At 39.1% G+C, this 17539-nt stretch overlaps 1 long non-coding RNA gene across 10 annotated transcripts in view; it reads right to left on the minus strand.

Moving 5' to 3' along the window:
- LOC102156827 overlaps positions 1 to 17539 on the minus strand; it is a 309915-nt gene that overhangs the window by 92781 nt on the left and 199595 nt on the right. The window contains exons 11-12 of one of the 10 annotated variants that reach the window (XR_005384378.1): positions 14234 to 14412; positions 13706 to 13843 (exon numbers count right to left, since the gene is read on the minus strand). The exons of the other annotated variants lie outside the window; for them this stretch is intronic. This is a non-coding gene — a long non-coding RNA (uncharacterized LOC102156827). Of the gene's footprint in view, positions 1 to 13705; positions 13844 to 14233; positions 14413 to 17539 lie in introns of those variants that run through there. 10 annotated transcript variants of the gene reach the window in all.

Here is a 17539-nt window from a genome sequence, read left to right on the forward strand (position 1 = left end):
TGCCTTATTGTTTACATTATGGGTGGGTTACAAAATATAGAAGTTGCAGATGCTGACAGCTGAGCTGACTTCTTAAGAAACAAGCAAACAGAAAAGACTAAATTTCTGATTCCCCAATATAAATAGATAATTACAATTGGTATGTTCTCTTCTAACTAAAATTGCCTCCTGACACTCAGGTTATAGTTAAAGAAGGAGCTCTTCTGAAATGTGCCTAGTCTCTGAGTAAAGACAATACAAAGGTGTAGAGTGGCAGGGAATTGGCAAAATCGAAAAATACAGTGATAGTATGTGGTATATTACAATTGGCCAGAGGGGCAAAGACCTGAATTCTGGACCCAACCCTAGTCACTCTTCGCTGTGAGAACACCCATAAAGCATTCAATGGGATCTTCATTTCTTCACCTATTACATATGGGGAATCAGCCTAGCAATTCCCAGGCTTCCTTCTGGTTCTTGGTCATTTAAAATCTTGAACCAAGAAGCTCCATCCATGAGCTCCACCCTTAGCACTGACTTCACTCTCATTGCTCTATGAGGATAATACTAATGCACGTGAGAAGCCTATAATGGGCTTCTCTGGGCTTCTTTGTAATTTCTATTATGTATAACCTTTCAATTAACTCCTCATAGATAAAGGATCTTCTTTAAATTTTATGTGTTGAGACATAAAATGATTAACCTTCCTAAAAATTCTGCTGTTCTGCTTCTTTCTCTTACTGCCTAGTACTAGTTATATTGTTATCTCAGAAGCAAAATAATTAAATATCATTTTTGCTTTTTTTTTTTTTTTTTTTAGAGTGTCCAAGAAGAGTTAAGCTCCTGGATTTTATTTGAGTCAACTTTTAGGATTAGCCCTTTCTCAGACAGTGGGAGGGCCATGGGGGAGGTGATATTTCAACATCCAAACATTTTAAATGAGAAACATGTGAAGATATTCACATAGATACATGTATCATTCCCAAGCATGTACGTATATTTTCCCCTGATGTACGATCTCAGTAAAATATCAGAGAGAAAAAATGTCAGACATACATAGCATAGCAATCAAGGTCTAATGAAGATCCAGGTATTAAATCAATTAAGAAGTATCAAAAGCTACCTAATCATCAAGGAACAAAATTGGCACCACAATATGTAGTGAGTATGGGAAAGCCTAATTTACTAAACATACCCTGCAGTCACATAATTGCATGTAATTTTACCAGCATAATTAACTAATTTAATTACCACTTCTCAAGTGCATCAATTATTGACATTACAGAGTTTTCAGACAGCAGAATTACTGTGTGGTACATCCAGAGAATGCAAAATGCTTTGTACGCCTATTTTCCCCGTCATAGTCAACCACTGAGGAAGAATGTGGAGTTGGAGGCGGATAACTCCTTCAGTGGAAGGCTCGGTTGGTGCACAGGTTTAAAGGATGGAGCACCCACAAATGTGTCTCCCAGAAGGCAGAGGAGGGGAGGAAACCCCAAGATTCTGCTCTTTGTCAGGGTACAGACGAAATGTGTAAAGCCCAGTCAGGGAAAGAAATTATAATGTTCTAATTTTTTGGAAAAAAATATCTATTCAACAGCAATTCAAAATATGACTAAGGATACTTGCTGGAAGGAAAGAATATAAAAGAAAGAGAAATTTGAACATTTTTTTGAAAGAACCGAAGCTTGTCTTTAAGAATAAGATTTTTCTACTTTATATCTTTTTAAAAATGTAATTGTTATGAAAGCATTAATATGAAGGATCTTCCTGGAAAGTTGCTTGAGCTTGTCTAGTCAGAGAGATGTTGTAGCCTACTCCCAGAGGGATCGTAGCTTCACAGCTGTTTAAGAAAAAAATAGTCAATATTGGCCAAAATTGTTCTTATGTCACAAAATTTGTAAACAGAGATGGCCCAAACTCCTAAGAGCTGTGGTGTGGTTCTGTGTGTCTTTCCACATGGCCCTCCTATATCTGAGCTTTGCACTGCTTCCTCCCATCCAGAGGTGGCTGAGCTGCAAAGTCAGTGTTCACATCAGCGAGTATTGTGATGAGGCCGCTTACCATGGAGTAACATGTGAGAATGGGACATCTTTTTTACCTTTGGAATCCCTGAGTATCTACATTATCTTTGGATTTAAATTGGGATTTTAAAATGCTTTATTGAGACTGGAAATTTAAAAAGGAGTCTTTGTCACTTATCTTTTAAAGAGTTTACTCAGTGCATCACTTTTAAGTGACTTAGTCAAGCAATCTAGAAATTAAGAATAGGAAAATATGTTTTCACTCTCATGGTTGAAAATCAGATTACAGTCTCAAGATACCAACTTGTATTGGGGAAAACTTTCTGAGCCTAGAAATAAGTGGTTGCAAAATAATTGGGCCAGGTTCTACAAAGAGTCAGTTTCTGCGAATTATATTTATTTACTTTTTGTAAGAAATTTGGAACTGAGAGTTGGAGACCAAGAATCCTTATCTCAACCTCGGTGTGCCTCACTAAGCAGGGAAACCCTGTCAAGTGTGTGGAGTTGTCTCTGGAGCTTTCAGCAGCCTTGCCCATCCCATCTTCTTTAGATCATGCTTCTTCCTCCCCCACCAGCTTTCAAAGTTACAGAGCTCCTTTTTGTTCTCTCCTACCCTCTATTTTAAAATAGCTTTAAAAAAAATAAAATAAAATAGCCTTAACTTAAGTCAATGCATTACTTCTAGGAGGGGTATTTAATGCAAGTTTTCTCTATGATTTTCTGTATAAAGTTTTAGGCCTTTGTGAGACTATTACAACTGCTTAATGCTATTTGTATTATTATTATCTTCTTAAGGTTTATTTATTTATGTGTGTGTGAGAGAGAGAGAGAGAGAACATGCCCAGGGGAAGGGCAGAAGGAGAGAATCTCAAGCAGACATGGTGCTCGATCTCACGACGCTGATAATGACCTGAGCTGAAACCAAGAGTTACATACAACCACCTAAGCCAATACTATTTGTATTATTAATAGTCAAGTGAGAACTGGTATTTTGGGGCTGGAGGGAATGGGTGGGGAGAGGGCCTTCCTGGTGCTCCTAAAACTGCATTGGATTAGTAGCATTCTTCCTCCTTGATGAAAGGTTGTTTCCCAGTGTTGAGACACTCCTGTGAATTAAGCCTACTGAATTTTTTAGTCCTAACTATAAATTCAGCCCACTGAAGAGTCAATAAAGTATGTTCTGTGTGAGAAAAAGACTTTCCATTTCAGGAATTCCTGTTATGAGAAGTTTATTAACTTAAGTCACACACTCTGTCTCGAGGAAGTCTCTGATAATTACGTTTTAAATTAACTTTAGTCTTCAATTCAAACTATTGATATTTACTCTTCACTTCCTGTTACGATTACCCACATATATTATACTTTCTGTAACACAGATCTATGAGGATGGTGATTCAGGAATATGAGTACAAAGGCGGAAAAAGGCCACTCCAGCTCACTGGTGCTAAAATCTTTGGTCCAGTTAGACCAAAAACATCAAAGATCAGATTGGAAGATGCAACAGAGCATATGGATAGAGTAAATGTATAAGGCATATTCCTTCTACGGCACTCTTGATCTGGCCAGACATTCAGAACAGCCCATACGTAAGGACAATACAAGGATGAGCCAGTCAGTAAGCTCTACTAGCTCAGCAGGAGCGAAAACTACAGGAGGGTCTTCAAGGAAGTCTCCATGGGGGGAATGACATTTGTAACAAACCTCAAGGGAAGGATAGCATGCAACACAGACGTAAGAGAAGGAGTCCAACAAGCGTAGGAAACACCACGGCAGAAAGCAGAGGGATGGCAAGTTTGTGAGAATATAAGCCTGCAGCATGGTGGCCATGTACAAAATCAGGAGGGCAGTGGGGAGAAGGAGAAGGAAGTAAGTCGGGGACTGAGGCCCCAAGGCTCTGTCCCTGCCCTGCTGGTAACTAGTCTGAGATCTAGAAGAGCCACCTCAGCTTTCATGTAAAAATGAACAGGTTTATTTGGACAGTCCCTATGCCCTTCCCACACATACACAAATCCTGCGGATTGGAACTGAGGTCTACCATTTCACAGGCTTAAAAATATTTTTTTTTTCTTTTTCTTTCTTTTTCTCTTTTTAAAAAAATCTTGGCACACCTTCCCGGTCTCCTCCATACCTCATTGATATTTGTTTCCCATGCTGGATCAAATCTTTCATAGCAATCAAACTTAGAATATTGCTCACAACCACATCCTTGAGGCAGGGTTACAGGCTCCCTACAGAGGATGCCCCAGTAACAGTCGGCTGAATCAAGGGTGTCCACACACTCTTTAGCCATATAGCTCCTTTCTTTTCTGCCAATGCTTTCAGACAAGTGATTGGTCTCCCCGGTCTCCATATCCTCAAACTATAGTTTTGTTCCTTAACCTCAGAATGTACTTCCGCCACCACACATTTTACCAGAATCTATTTTCAGAGATTTTGGGGTAATATTCTAATCACCATTCTATGTGAATTCTCTGCATATTGTACTATAAAGGATTCAACCCTGGAACAGCCAAAAGGAAGAGATACCCCTCACAAGTATGAGGGTGGAGGAGGGCATAACACTTTTGAGCCCTCTCCAAATGCCCCATTTGCCCAGCTGTTCGATCGATGTGTTTACCAACTGAGCTTCCAAACTCCATGCTCATGAGTTTTTATGGAAGTTTCATTATGTAGCACAATTAATTAAATAATTGGTCATTGGTGATTGAATTCAATCTCCAGCCCCCTCTTCTCACCAGAGGTGTGTGTGTGGGAGGGGGCGGGCGGGGGGGGGCTAAAGTTTCCAAACTTCTAGTCACAGCTTGGTCTTTCTGGGAATCGGTCTTCCTTCAGAAGCTATCTAGGGGTCCCAGCCAGGAGGCATCTCATTAGCACATACACAAAAAAATTGTTACTACTCAGGGGATTTCAAACATTTTAGGAGATCTGTGACAGGAACTGAGCTCAAAAATCAAATGTTAATTCTTACTATACCACGCTCACACTATTTAATATTATCAGGGCACATCCTGATTTTACCTCCAGGTCCTTAAATCAGCATTTACTGCTTTTGGCCCAGAGGTAAGCCCAGGATGAACCAGGAGAAAAAATTTTTTTTTTCAGGAGAAATTATGTTGCTTATGGTGATCCCTCTGTCCAGGACTATATTCATTAACTACTTGAAGTATACAGAGATGTAACAACAGCTAAGTTGGCATTTCTAAAAGATTGAGGATCAATCAAAAAAACGAAAATTTTTCATCAAGAAGCCAGGTGGTTGGACAACGTTCATTCAATCGTTAGCCCTCTGCTCATTTCACTGTCCACATTTCCTATAGATCTCACCTAGCAGCAAGGTTTCCACTGTGGAAGTGATGCTTTCTTTGAAAAAGTTGCTCAAATCCATATTTCTAATCTGTCTCTTAAACACCAGGCTTCAACATCAGCTGACAACTGTGAGTTATTCATGGAGTATTACAATATCATTTCCTTCTCCACACTCTAAAATGAAACATATCATGTCCCTTGAGATAAGATTCCTACCAATTGCTCCTACTTTTTCTTTTTTTTTTAATAGTAGGACAACTGATTCTCAACTTATCAAATTCAAAATTTAGACACTGACTTTTTTAAGTTTTTATTTTAATTCCAGTTAGTTAACATATAGTGTAATATTAGTTTCAGGTGTACAATATAGGGACTCAACCCTTCCACACAGCACCCAGGGCTCAACAGGATAAGAGCACTCCTTAATCCCCAACACCTGTTTCAACCATCCCCCAACCCATATCCTTTCTGGTAATCACTCGGTCTCTATAGTTAAGAGTCTGTTTCTTGATTTGTCTCCCTCTCTTTTTTCCCCTTTGCTTGTTTTGTTTCTTAAATTATACATGAGTGAAATCATATGGTATTTGTCTTTCTCTGACTTATTTCACTTACCATAATACTCCAGCTCCATCCACGTTGTTGCAAATGGTGAGATTTCAGTCTTTTTATGGCTGAATAATATTCCATTATATATATATATATACCACTCTGCTTTATCCATTCATCACTTGGTTGATGCACACTTGGGCTGCTTCCATGTCTTGGCTATTGTAAATAATGCTTCCATAAACATAGTGGTGCATGTAGCCCTTTGAATTAGTGTTTTTGTAGTCGAGTACATATCCAGTAGTGTGACTGGATCATAAGGTAGTTCTATTTTTCACCTTTTGAGGAACTTCCATACTGTTTTCCACATTGGCTCAACCAGTTTGCCTTCCCACCAACAGTGTATAAGTGCAGCGGAAATCCTTTTTCTCCACATCCTTGCCAATACTTGTTGTTTCTTGTGTTGTTAATTTTAGTCATTCTGACGGATATGAGGTGATAGATCATTGTAGTTTTGATTTGCATTTTCCTGACAATGAGTGATGTTGAGTATCTTTTCATGTGTCTTTCGACCATCTGTATGTCTTCTTTGCAGAAATGTCTATTCATGTCTTCTGCCCAATTTTTAAAAAATGGCTTATTTGTTTTTGATGTGGGAGCTTTATAAGTTCTTTACATATTTTGGATACTAACCCTTTATTAGATATATCATTTGCAAATATCTTCTCTCATTCCATGGCTTCCCTTTTAGTTTTGTTGATTGTTTCCTGGCTCTGCAGAAGCTTTTTATTTTAAAGTGTCCCCATAATTTATTTTTGTTTTTGTTTCTCAGGAGACATATCCAGAAAGAAGTTGCTATGGCTGATGTCAAAATAGTTACTGCCCATGCTCTCTTCTAGGATTTTTATATTTTCAGGTCTCATATTTAGGTCTTTAATTCATTTTGAATTTATATCTGTATATGATGGACACTGACTTTATTCTTACCCTTTTCTCTAATTTCATATCAAAGCAGTCATCAATATGCCAATTATTTTTCAGTAAACATTCTCATATTTGCCCCTTTCCCCATTCTCTGGCAGCCTCTAGCCCTGAAAGTGAGCTCGCTCAATCAATTTTGGAGTAAACTGGGTTGTTACTTGGTGGTGGGATAGTGGCTAATCTGTTGCCAACAATTTCTCCATCTCACCCTAGGTCTGTGTAGGATCATAGGATTCATTTTTATGAAGGTATTACTCCCTTTACTAAGATTTCTTCATTCAAAATTTACTGGTTCCCATTGTCAAATTTCTTAGCCTACTTGTGAAGAGTTTGTGAAGTCTCAGTCTTAGCAAATTCTCTAGATATCTTTCCTACTTTTCCTATACATGAAACCATCACTCCAGTTAAATCATCCTACTCTGATATAGTTTGAGGTGGTAAAAGATCTGAAATCAGAAGAGGAGAGTTCAAGCCTGCCTCAGCCACCATATTTCTGTGGGGAATTAAACATTCATTTCCCTCTCTGAAAATATTATTCATTAAAGTAGGGGTAACAAATATCATCATCTTAAGGTTGTGTTGATTATGCAGGTAAATATCAAATACCAGAAGCATTCCATAAACTCTTCCATACTACACAAATTAAAGGATGTATTACTTATTATTGAATCAGGAAACAGGAACTGTGTCCCGCTCATTGGTTTCTATCTAGCACCAGGCATAGTGCCTAATACCTAGGCCCTTAATAAATATTAGCTGAATAAATGGACAAATGAATGATAATATAATTGTCTTTGCTGTCTCCTGAGACTCATGAAGAACTTCCTTATCACCATTACTTCCTTCCTTGGACTCTTATGCGTTTGTGGTCTGTAAAATTTTAGCTATATTTTCATATGAATTTGACTTGTCTTCCTGGCTAGATCATAGTTGAATTGAAGGCAGGGATTCCATTATATCTCTTTGTGTTTCTTACACTGTGCTTAGACTTAACAATAACCTTAAATATCTTAGCAATAACATACAAACATTGCCATTTTCCCTAAATAATTCTTTAAATTATCAGAAAGGAGTGTGTGTGTGTGTGTGTGTGTGTGTGGTTGTATGTACCAGATCTAACTAGACCAAAGAACTACACTCACTTTTGAGTTAATTGGACTCCGAAATCTCATCCTTATTAGCAAGTATTTCCAGATGCAGTGTCTCTCTCTGCTACTAATTTGAGGAAAATACCTTTTGTTAACAAACCTTCATTCTACCCATCAAAATGATGTCTAGAATGCCATCCTTGGACAAATATGCTCTTCATTAAAATTTTCTACTTGATATGTGCTTCATTTTGTTTCTTTTTATTCCTAAGCATCTGAAATAGTTGTATAGAAATATGAGCACCTCTTATATATGTGATCACAGACTTATTTGTTTGTTTGTTTGTTTGTTTAAAATAAGTCCATTTGGTGGAGATAAGTGACAGAGCATTCAAATAGCTGTTATTTGGAGCTTCAGGGCTATGAGAAGGAAAAAGCTTTCTGGGCTTGGAGACCAAGATGAATAACCATCAATCTCCCATCTTGCAAACGAGAATTTCATCCATGCAAGTGACTTCTTCACTTAAGCTTGTTCCCACCAACATGACAGAGCTTCTGGTAGAATCAGAACAATCTACAACCTCTTCTGTCATATAGTGGCTTTTCATTTTGCTGCAGTTGAGGCTGGAGAAACCTAAGAGTTAATTTTAATAAGACTCATCAGCCCATCTTGACAATAGAGGGGAAGGAACAGGGACAGGTAGATAACTGAGTGTTTTGACATTAGACCATTAACATGCAAATCATATGCAAAATCATATGCTAACAAGTGTGAGCCTTTGTTTGTGGATGGACGCTTTCCCCCCAAATGGACAAGAGCCCTGATTCAATTCTATATGGGAAGGCACTTAGCAAGGCATCTGGTATGCACAGGAAAAGTGTAAAATGCTCTCTGAGCTCTTATTTTGACCTCTTTGGAAGACCAGGATTCCTTTAAATTTGACTTTATTGCCTGCTCACCGGAAGGGAGCACTGAAGCATGACATGGAACAGAAGCCCATGTAATGCCCACACTCACCGCACATAGTAAATAACAGTAGTGAGAACACAGGGCAGCCCGCACAGACAGTGTCCTTCACATCACCCAGAGGCCACTGCAGAGCTCCCAGGGACAAGCAGCATTAATTATAGACTAATGATGCCATTTGCATGCACATTTTAAAAAACAGTAGTGAATGTAGCCCTAATAATTGAGGATGAGTGAGATGAGGCTGCATTAAAATGCTCTATTGAGTCTCCTATCTCATTTTTAAAAAAGACCTCTATCACCTTGGTGCTCATCAGTACACATTAACATTGGGTAACCATGCGACATGGAACATTATGCTGGTTCTTTACAGATACAATCACTTCATCAACCTGCTTTTGAAGTGTTTCCCCCCCCTCCACAACCTCTTATGATCACAAACTCAAGATTCTGGGTGGGTCGGGGGAAGAAAATATAACAACTTTTGATGTGAATGGAAAGACAAATGAAATGTCAGAAATTCTGATGTAGGTGAAAAGATAGGATTGCATAAATAATAAATCAGGCCTCATTTTGTATGAATATTAGGATTGTGATCTGGGGTAATGAAGTACCAGTTTATGTGGTTCAGGCAATTATTGAGCTGGAGGACTGGAAGGGAAAAATCAAATCAAGGAAGTAACTTATCTGTTTCCACAAAGCCATGGAGAAGCTCAGTATTGTTATGGCTCAGGAATGAACATAGTAACCCCAGTGGAGGGTATCAGCCAAACTTTCAAGGAACTGAGACTTGCATCTTAGAAGGCCTGGAGGCCCTGGATTCCATAGGATTTCTGCATCATGGTCAGCGAGGTAGCCTTTTCTGCGGAGCGCTTTGTGTTCTGAATTGAAACTAGGCAGATGGGGAGCTTAAGGAGATACTTTCAAAGTTTCTCCTTTTCAAAAACTTATTTTATAAGGCATGTTATAGGCACTCTATTAACTTCATTTTATTCCCACTCAGATAGTACAGAAGCATTTGATACAAACTCAAGGGTTGATTCGAAGTCCATTTGGGCAGCATCTCCCACTCTGACTTCCTAGTTCTTACAATTCCTTTTACAGAATATATATATTTTCTATATTTTACATATTTATGTATTTTATTTATATATACATTTACTTGTAAATTTATAATATTTATAAAATATAAATTTTATATTTTTATATTTTATATATCTCTTTAAATTTTTTTCTCATGGAATAAACAAAAGAAACAAAAGAAAAAAAGACAACCCCTCTTTGTCCTCCTGACAAAGGTATTTCAATGTCCTCCTAATGTAAGTAAAACTGGCAACAGAATGATGACAGCTTCAGTACTTACAATGCACAATTCCTTTTTTGTTTTTGGGGGGTTTTCTTGAGGGAGAGCCTGTGCATGAAAGTAGGGGTAGCTGGCGGGGGGGGGGGGGGGGCGGGGGGGAGAAGCAGAGGGAGAGGGAGAAAGAATCTTAAGGTGTCTCCACACCCAGTATAGAGCCTGTCAGGGGCTCAATCTCAGGACCTCAAGATTGCAACATGCGTTTATTTTTTTTATTTTTTTAAAGATTTTTATTTATTTATGAGAGACAGAGAGAGAGAAAGAGAGAGAGGCAGAGACATAGGCAGAGGGAGAAGCAGGCTCAATGCAGGGAGCCTGACATGGGACTCGATCCCTGGTCTCCAAGATCAGGTCCTGGGCTGAAGGTAGCGCTAAACCGCTGAGCCACCCGGGCTGCCCCATGACATGAGTTTAAATCAAGAGTCTGACACTCAGCTGACCAAATCACCCAGGTGCCCTTACAACATACAATTTCAATAAGACATGTTACTAGAAATCATGGCATAGGGAATGAAGACCTGAGATATGTGTGTGGGGAGGTGCTAACTGATGTGTCAGGATTGGGAAGACTTTGCACACCATGGTTAGCAGGTGGCTCAGGAAATCAAAAATCCTTACAGATAAGAGATAAGAAATGAAATAAGTGAATGGCATGTTCACAATTGATAAAATCCTTCAAGATCATCTGTTTCTACATTTTCATTCTCATTTTAAGATAAATAACCTGGAATCCAAAGGTTATTCTTGGCAGGAATTATAAAGTTTATTCGTGATAGAACTGGAACCAGAATAGAGGTCGCTTGACATGCACTCTGGTTTGATGCTGTTCTTTCCCCATGTGAAACAGGTTGTAATCAATGTTTTCCTAGGACAAAGAAGCTGGGAAAGGTCCCTTCAGTGTTTCCCAGTACATTATGTGGTAACTCTTGTGACCACACTGGGTATGTTTCTCCTCCAGTAGGAGATTGGCATGGGGACCTCATACAAGAAAGTTTTTTGGGGCTTATTATTAATCTTATGAATACGAATACTTTATATTGCTATAGGTTTATGTCTTTTTTAAAGTACTTTCCTGAGCTTCATCCATTCACTCATTCACCCAGCTACTTCTTCCTATGTACTATGCACTCTAAGCCTTTCTGGATACTGTTTTATTTAATTCACGTATTAGGCCTATGAGGAGGTGTTAGGTGTTACTGGTCCATTTTATAGACAAGAAACAGGCCAACAGAAATAATGTAACCTGCCCCAGTTTACTGTTACTAGTCAATAGGAGAACCAGCTATCAAACCCAAATCTCTCTAATTCTGAGTTAGTTCTTAACCATATTGCAGGGTGATCTCTGCAATGGCATGAGTATGTATCCACCTAGATTAGGTTATCTAATTGCTGCAAAACCACCAGAAGGTCTATGCTACTGTAGCCATCTTATCGATCATTCATTCAACAAATATATATATGGGTGCCTACTGTTGCCAAGCACTCTTCTGATCATGGATGAACAAGATACATAAAGTTTCTGTCTTCATGGAGCTTACTTTCTAGGGAGCAAACAAGCTATAAGCAAGTTGTTGTATGAATAAATAACACAATATCCAAGTGAACACAAAGAAGGAAACCAAGTAGAACAGGATGACAGAATGGCACTGGAAATGGAGACTATTTTAAATATGGAGGTCAGGGAGGCCCATTCTCAGCAGGTGATGTCTAAGCAGAAACCTCTATGATAAGAAAGAGCGAGCTATATGACTCTCAAGAAAATGAAGCCTTACAAGATTATGATGAAACCGAACCATAGAAATGAGAAATCGCCTTGCCTGAGGTCACGTAGCTAATAAGCAGCAGAGTGGGGGAGTCAAAGCCAAGTCTCTAAGCTCTGCCCTCTTTCTACTACAACACATATGGGTTTCTGCAGGTCAACTGCAAACCAATCAGCCACGTCATTTTCATTTTCTTTTATTATCCGCAAGTGCGTTCAAAAACAATTTTCATATAGAAACAAATAAGAACAATACATGTTTTCCTTAGCCAGCTAGGTGAACCAAAAAGAATTTACTAAACACTTCAGTGGGGCACTTCTCAGAAGATGTCAAATAGGAGAATGCCCTATTTTTACTAAAAACAGAGGGGGATAAAGATATTCCCATACTTGATATGCATTCCTGAATAGTATTTCTTCTTACTCTTAAGTCTAATAAAATATTTTTTATGTATACTCAAATTTATATCTAATTTGTTTTTGAAAGCAAACTAAATAATGTGTGTTCCATACAAGCCAAAAATTGAAGGAAATCCATACTTATATCCCCACTTTCCTGAGATTATCTGAAGCCCTGGGCTAACACAGTCCAGGAGCCATGGGGAGGGAACTCTGGCTTTCTATTCTTTTCTCTCTTTTTTAAAAAAGATTTTATTATTTATTCATGAGAGACACACAGAGAGAGAGAGAGGCAGAGACAGGCAGAAGGAGAAACAGGCTCCACGCAGGGACCCCGATGTGGGACTCGATCCTGGAATTCCAGGATCATGCCCTGGGCTGAAGGCAGGTGCTAAACTGCTGAGCCACCCAGAGATCCCAGGCTTTCTTTTTTTCTTTTTTTTTTTTTTTTTAGGCTTTCTATTCTTGATAGCCTCCCCAGAGATGCTCACTGCACAAGCTCACATGGCACACAAATAACTGGGTGGCTCTGGTAGCAGTGTCTGTACGTTCTAAGCCAAACTCATAAACCAAGATCTTCACTGCCACTCTGAAGGCTGCACATCTAGTGATTGGTCTCCAGGCCTCTCCTCAGACATTCTGACACCTACTGGGACATTCCATGTAAATGGGAACCATTTGCCAAGTGCCCTCTTCTCTCTGAGAATAATCCAGGAAGACATACTTGGATGGGTTCAAAACACAAAGGTTATCTCCTCTCTCCACACCTTCTCCAACTTCAGAGTTCATAAAACTCACTTAGAGAATTTATTAGAACACAGATTGCTGGTCTCCACCTCAGGGATTTTGATTCAGTAGGCCTGAGGTAGGGCCAAAGAATATATATTTTTTTAATTTATTTATGATAGTCACAGAGAGAGAGAGAGGCAGAGACATAGGCAGAGGGAGAAGCAGGCTCCATGCACCAGAAGCCCGACGTGGGATTCGATCCTGGGTCTCCAGGATCGCGCCCTGGGCCAAAGACAGGCGCCAAACTGCTGCACCACCCAGGGATCCCAGAATATACTTTTCTAACAAGCTCCTGGGTGGTGCTAATGCTGCTGGTCCCTAGACCACCCTTTGAGTAACACGATTTATGTTACTTTTGCTTAAAAGGGATACAAATTTATCTTCTCATTCTTTTTGTGAAACGGTATAGGGCAGCAAAAAGGATAGGACCCCAATTAATTTTTTTAAGATTTTATTTATTTATTCATGAGAGACACAAAGAGAGAGGCAGAGACATAGGCAGAGGGAGAAGCAGGCTTCCACGGGGAACTTGATGCCGGACTCGATCCAGGACCCTGGGATCACAACTTGAGCAAAGGCAGATGCTCAACCACTGAGCGACCCAGGTGCCCCCCAATTAATTTTTCAGTAACTCACACTGTTACACTGGTAAAGAAAGAAGAGAGAGAAAATAGCAAAGGAAATTATATTTCCTGAAACAGGCGTGGTGGAGAGGGATTTCAATGGTGAGAGCTTGTAACAGGGGTTGCCACCCCACCCCAGATCCTGCCTTATAAACCCACTCTGAGGTAGACCAGCTGCAAGAGGAGCCGTTGAGAAATTTCTCCCAGACAAGTCTAGGCATTTCCTTTGCACTACCAATTAACTAGCCACAACCAGAATGCTCAGGCGCCCTGGCCCAGAATGCAATCCACACAAATACTCATTGTGTGGCAGACCGTGTCTCTGGCAGCATCAAGAATTTCATATTGCAAATACAAGGGGAAGCAAAAGAAATGAATATATATATATGTATATATATATGTATACACTTACACATATATGTACAACACGTTTCAAACACCAAGAGCTTTGCCTTGCCATCGTGCATTTTTCAGTTTTTTTCTGCATTACACTCTAATCCTGTGTATGTTTGCCCTCTGCCTTCCACTACAATATTCTGCTGAGACTATATTCAGTTTTCTTTGATGTGCTGGCTTTTGGCAAGAAGTAGCCTGGAAAAAAAAAACACATTTATATCTGTTGCCTCCTTTCATAACCTGAACTTTTACCAAACCTCATTTAAAACAAAAATGGTTCATGAGTCATGCAAGAAATGCTATAGAAGATGTGCAAAGAAATAAAGAACTTAACAGAGAGCGTGTCCCATTATTTGAAAAGTTTTCTCTTCCCCACCATGGATCTATGCTTTCATATCAAAGCTAGGCAAACCGGGATGAAAAGTGTGTTCTGGAGGTACCCAAAAGAAGCAACTTGCGAATCAATTCAGTCCCAAGTCACAGCTTTCTCTAATGTAAAATAACCTTAAGCTGCTCTGGGGGAGCTTAAGTTGCACTTGAGGATATATAAACAGACAACCTGAAAAACGTTCCCACAATGCCCAGGCTAGCGAGGGTGGACACAAAAGTTTTGAAGAGGTGGAGAAATACCGTCATTATTGCTGTAGAGCTTTGAAGGGGGCAGGAGAAAGTTGGAGAAAGATCCACCAGCAATAACAACACTATTCAACCAGAGCATCTCTGTGTGATTACAACAAGGTATCTTCCAAACCTATGCTCCTAATGGACACAGCTGGGAAAGCGGAAGAAGGAACTACTTGCATTTTTCCTATCCTGAGGCTATACTCAATTCAGATACTCCTGTCAGCCAAATCCTGAACTTGCCCTTCTTCAGCAGCCTGTAGTATAAGAATGCCAGGTATCACAGTACATTGTTCAATCATTCATCCACTACTCAACCTTCCCTCCACTATTCTTCTCTTACGTCAGGAATCATCATCATGACAATAATATTACTGATGGGGAAAGTGTGCTGAAGAGCCATCAGGTAATTCAATTTCTCTCAACAACTTGAAGGAGATGGAGGAATTATCTATTCAAGAGAAACGTGTGTGTGTGTGTGTGTGTGTGTGTGTGTGTGCGTTGTATGTGTTTGTGATTTCATATTCATTTTATATGTGAGAAAAGGGAACTGGGCATTTCAGCCATCTACTTGCTAATTAATATTCTAGCCCAAAATGCTCTGCTATAGATATTAGAAATCAAGTTTCCCATAGGACTGTCACATTGTTTTTAACCCAGAGCTATGATGCTTCGTCTTACAACTAGGAAGGTTTCATTACTGTCTGCTGTGTCTTCATTCTCCTTTGGAACTTCTCCAATTTCCCCAGAAACACAGGTGGTCTTTTGAATAAACAGAACTAACATATTGAGCTCCATAAGCTCTATGATGAGATGCATTTCTCTCGTTCACAGCTGTTGCTTGCACAGTTGGAATAATGCACGACTATGAGGTGGCTACTTAGTGAACTGGAGGTTCCTATTCAGAGCATAAATTCATAGAAAGGCGTCTTCAGGTAAAGAAGGAACAGAAGATAAGTGGCACTCCACAGGGGTCTGTATATTTTTCATTATCTATGTGAGGGACATGAAAACGTGTTTAAGGATCCACTGAAGAATTTGATGGTATTCATCCTACTTCAGAGGAAGCCTGTGCTGAGTGGATTTCATTCTATCACAAAATAATTGGGATAAAGGTCCTTGAATCAGCATGCTCTATGCTTCTGGCATTTAATCGAACTCAAATGGTAGCTGCGATAAAATCATTTTACCATTTCCTTCCTGTTCGTTTAATACTAAAAATATTTGAAGAGTCACGGTATGATGCAAAGTCCATTTCACAATGACACCATGGTCAGTGTTCAAGGGTTTAAATAACATAAACAGAATAAAAAAACAAGCAGGAACAATGATGTTTATACTGCAAAGTTGTGACATCTCTGTTAGCACGTAGCACTCTTGAATTTTTTCTCAGCTTTTCCCCTGTTGGTCTAGCTGGTCTTCTGGGGGAGGGGCCTGCTGTGCTGGCACTGAGGTGGACACTTGACGGGATGAGCACTGGGTGTTATTCTATATGTTGGCAAATTGAACACCAATAAAAAATAAATTTATAAAAATTTAAAAAAGTAAAATTAAATAAATAAATAAAATTTTTTTTAAAAATAAAAAAATAAAAATCATAGGATGATAGAATGTGAAATTTTTCTCAGCTACTGTTCCTCTCCAAATAGAAATTTAATTATGAAGACTTTTAATGGCTTTACTTACTGAACTGTACGTCAGTACTTATAGCAATACAAGAAAATGCTTTGGAAAATGAGATAATGTCAACATATGCCAAAAAGGTAGAGGGGACTTTTAATTAAAAACAAACAAACAAACAAAACCGGAGCACTGGAGTGGCTCACTCAGTTAAGCAGCCAACTCTTGATCTCAGCTCAGGTCTTTTTTTTTTTTTTTTTTTTTTTTTTTTCGGCTCAGGTCATGATCTCAGGGTCATGGGATTGAGCCCCACATTGGGCTCCATGCTCAGCAGGGAGTCTGCTTCTCTCCCTCTTCCTCTGCCCCTCCTGCCACACTCTTTTTCTGTCTCTCTCTTTTAAATAAATCTTTTTTAAAAAAGAAGAAATTAGGTGTGTAAAATATAAGTTATTAAACAAAAGTAGTAGTTATGAAATAAGAACAACTATTTATAAGAACTAATCAGGGATCAGAGATGTGACTGGAATAATTGTTGAAATAAAAGATTCATAATCAATGTATCATAAATGGACATTGCTATGGGGGATTTACTTTCTCACAGTAACTAAACCCTGGGGGAAGAAAAACTTATTCTTGGAGGTATCGTTGATCTTACAAAAGGGGGAAACATTCAGAGAAAGAAACATAAACACCGTTGGTCAATCTGGGTCTAGAGTCAGTTGTTAACTGAGATAGAAGAGCTCAGGAGTCAGGATAGGAATACAGGAGCTGAGGCCAGCATTAAGGAAATGTGCTAGAGTGGAAAGGTGCTGAATTATGGAGCCAGAGAGGAACTAGTAGAATGGAAATTTATAAGATGTAAGTGTGAAGGAAGACAATCAGATGTAAAATGTTCTAAATTTCATATATTGTTTTTTTTTCCAGTATGTAAGATTTTATTTTATTTTTTTTATTTATTTTTTATTGGTGTTCAATTTACTAACATACAGAATAACCCCCAGTGCCCGTCACCCATTCACTCCCACCCCTCGCCCTCCTCCCCTTCTACCACCCCTAGTTCGTTTCCCAGAGTTAGCAGTCT

The sequence above is a fragment of the Canis lupus genome, chromosome 35, assembly GCF_011100685.1.
Source record: "Canis lupus familiaris isolate Mischka breed German Shepherd chromosome 35, alternate assembly UU_Cfam_GSD_1.0, whole genome shotgun sequence".
In the NCBI taxonomy this organism is placed as follows: Eukaryota; Metazoa; Chordata; class Mammalia; order Carnivora; family Canidae; genus Canis; species Canis lupus.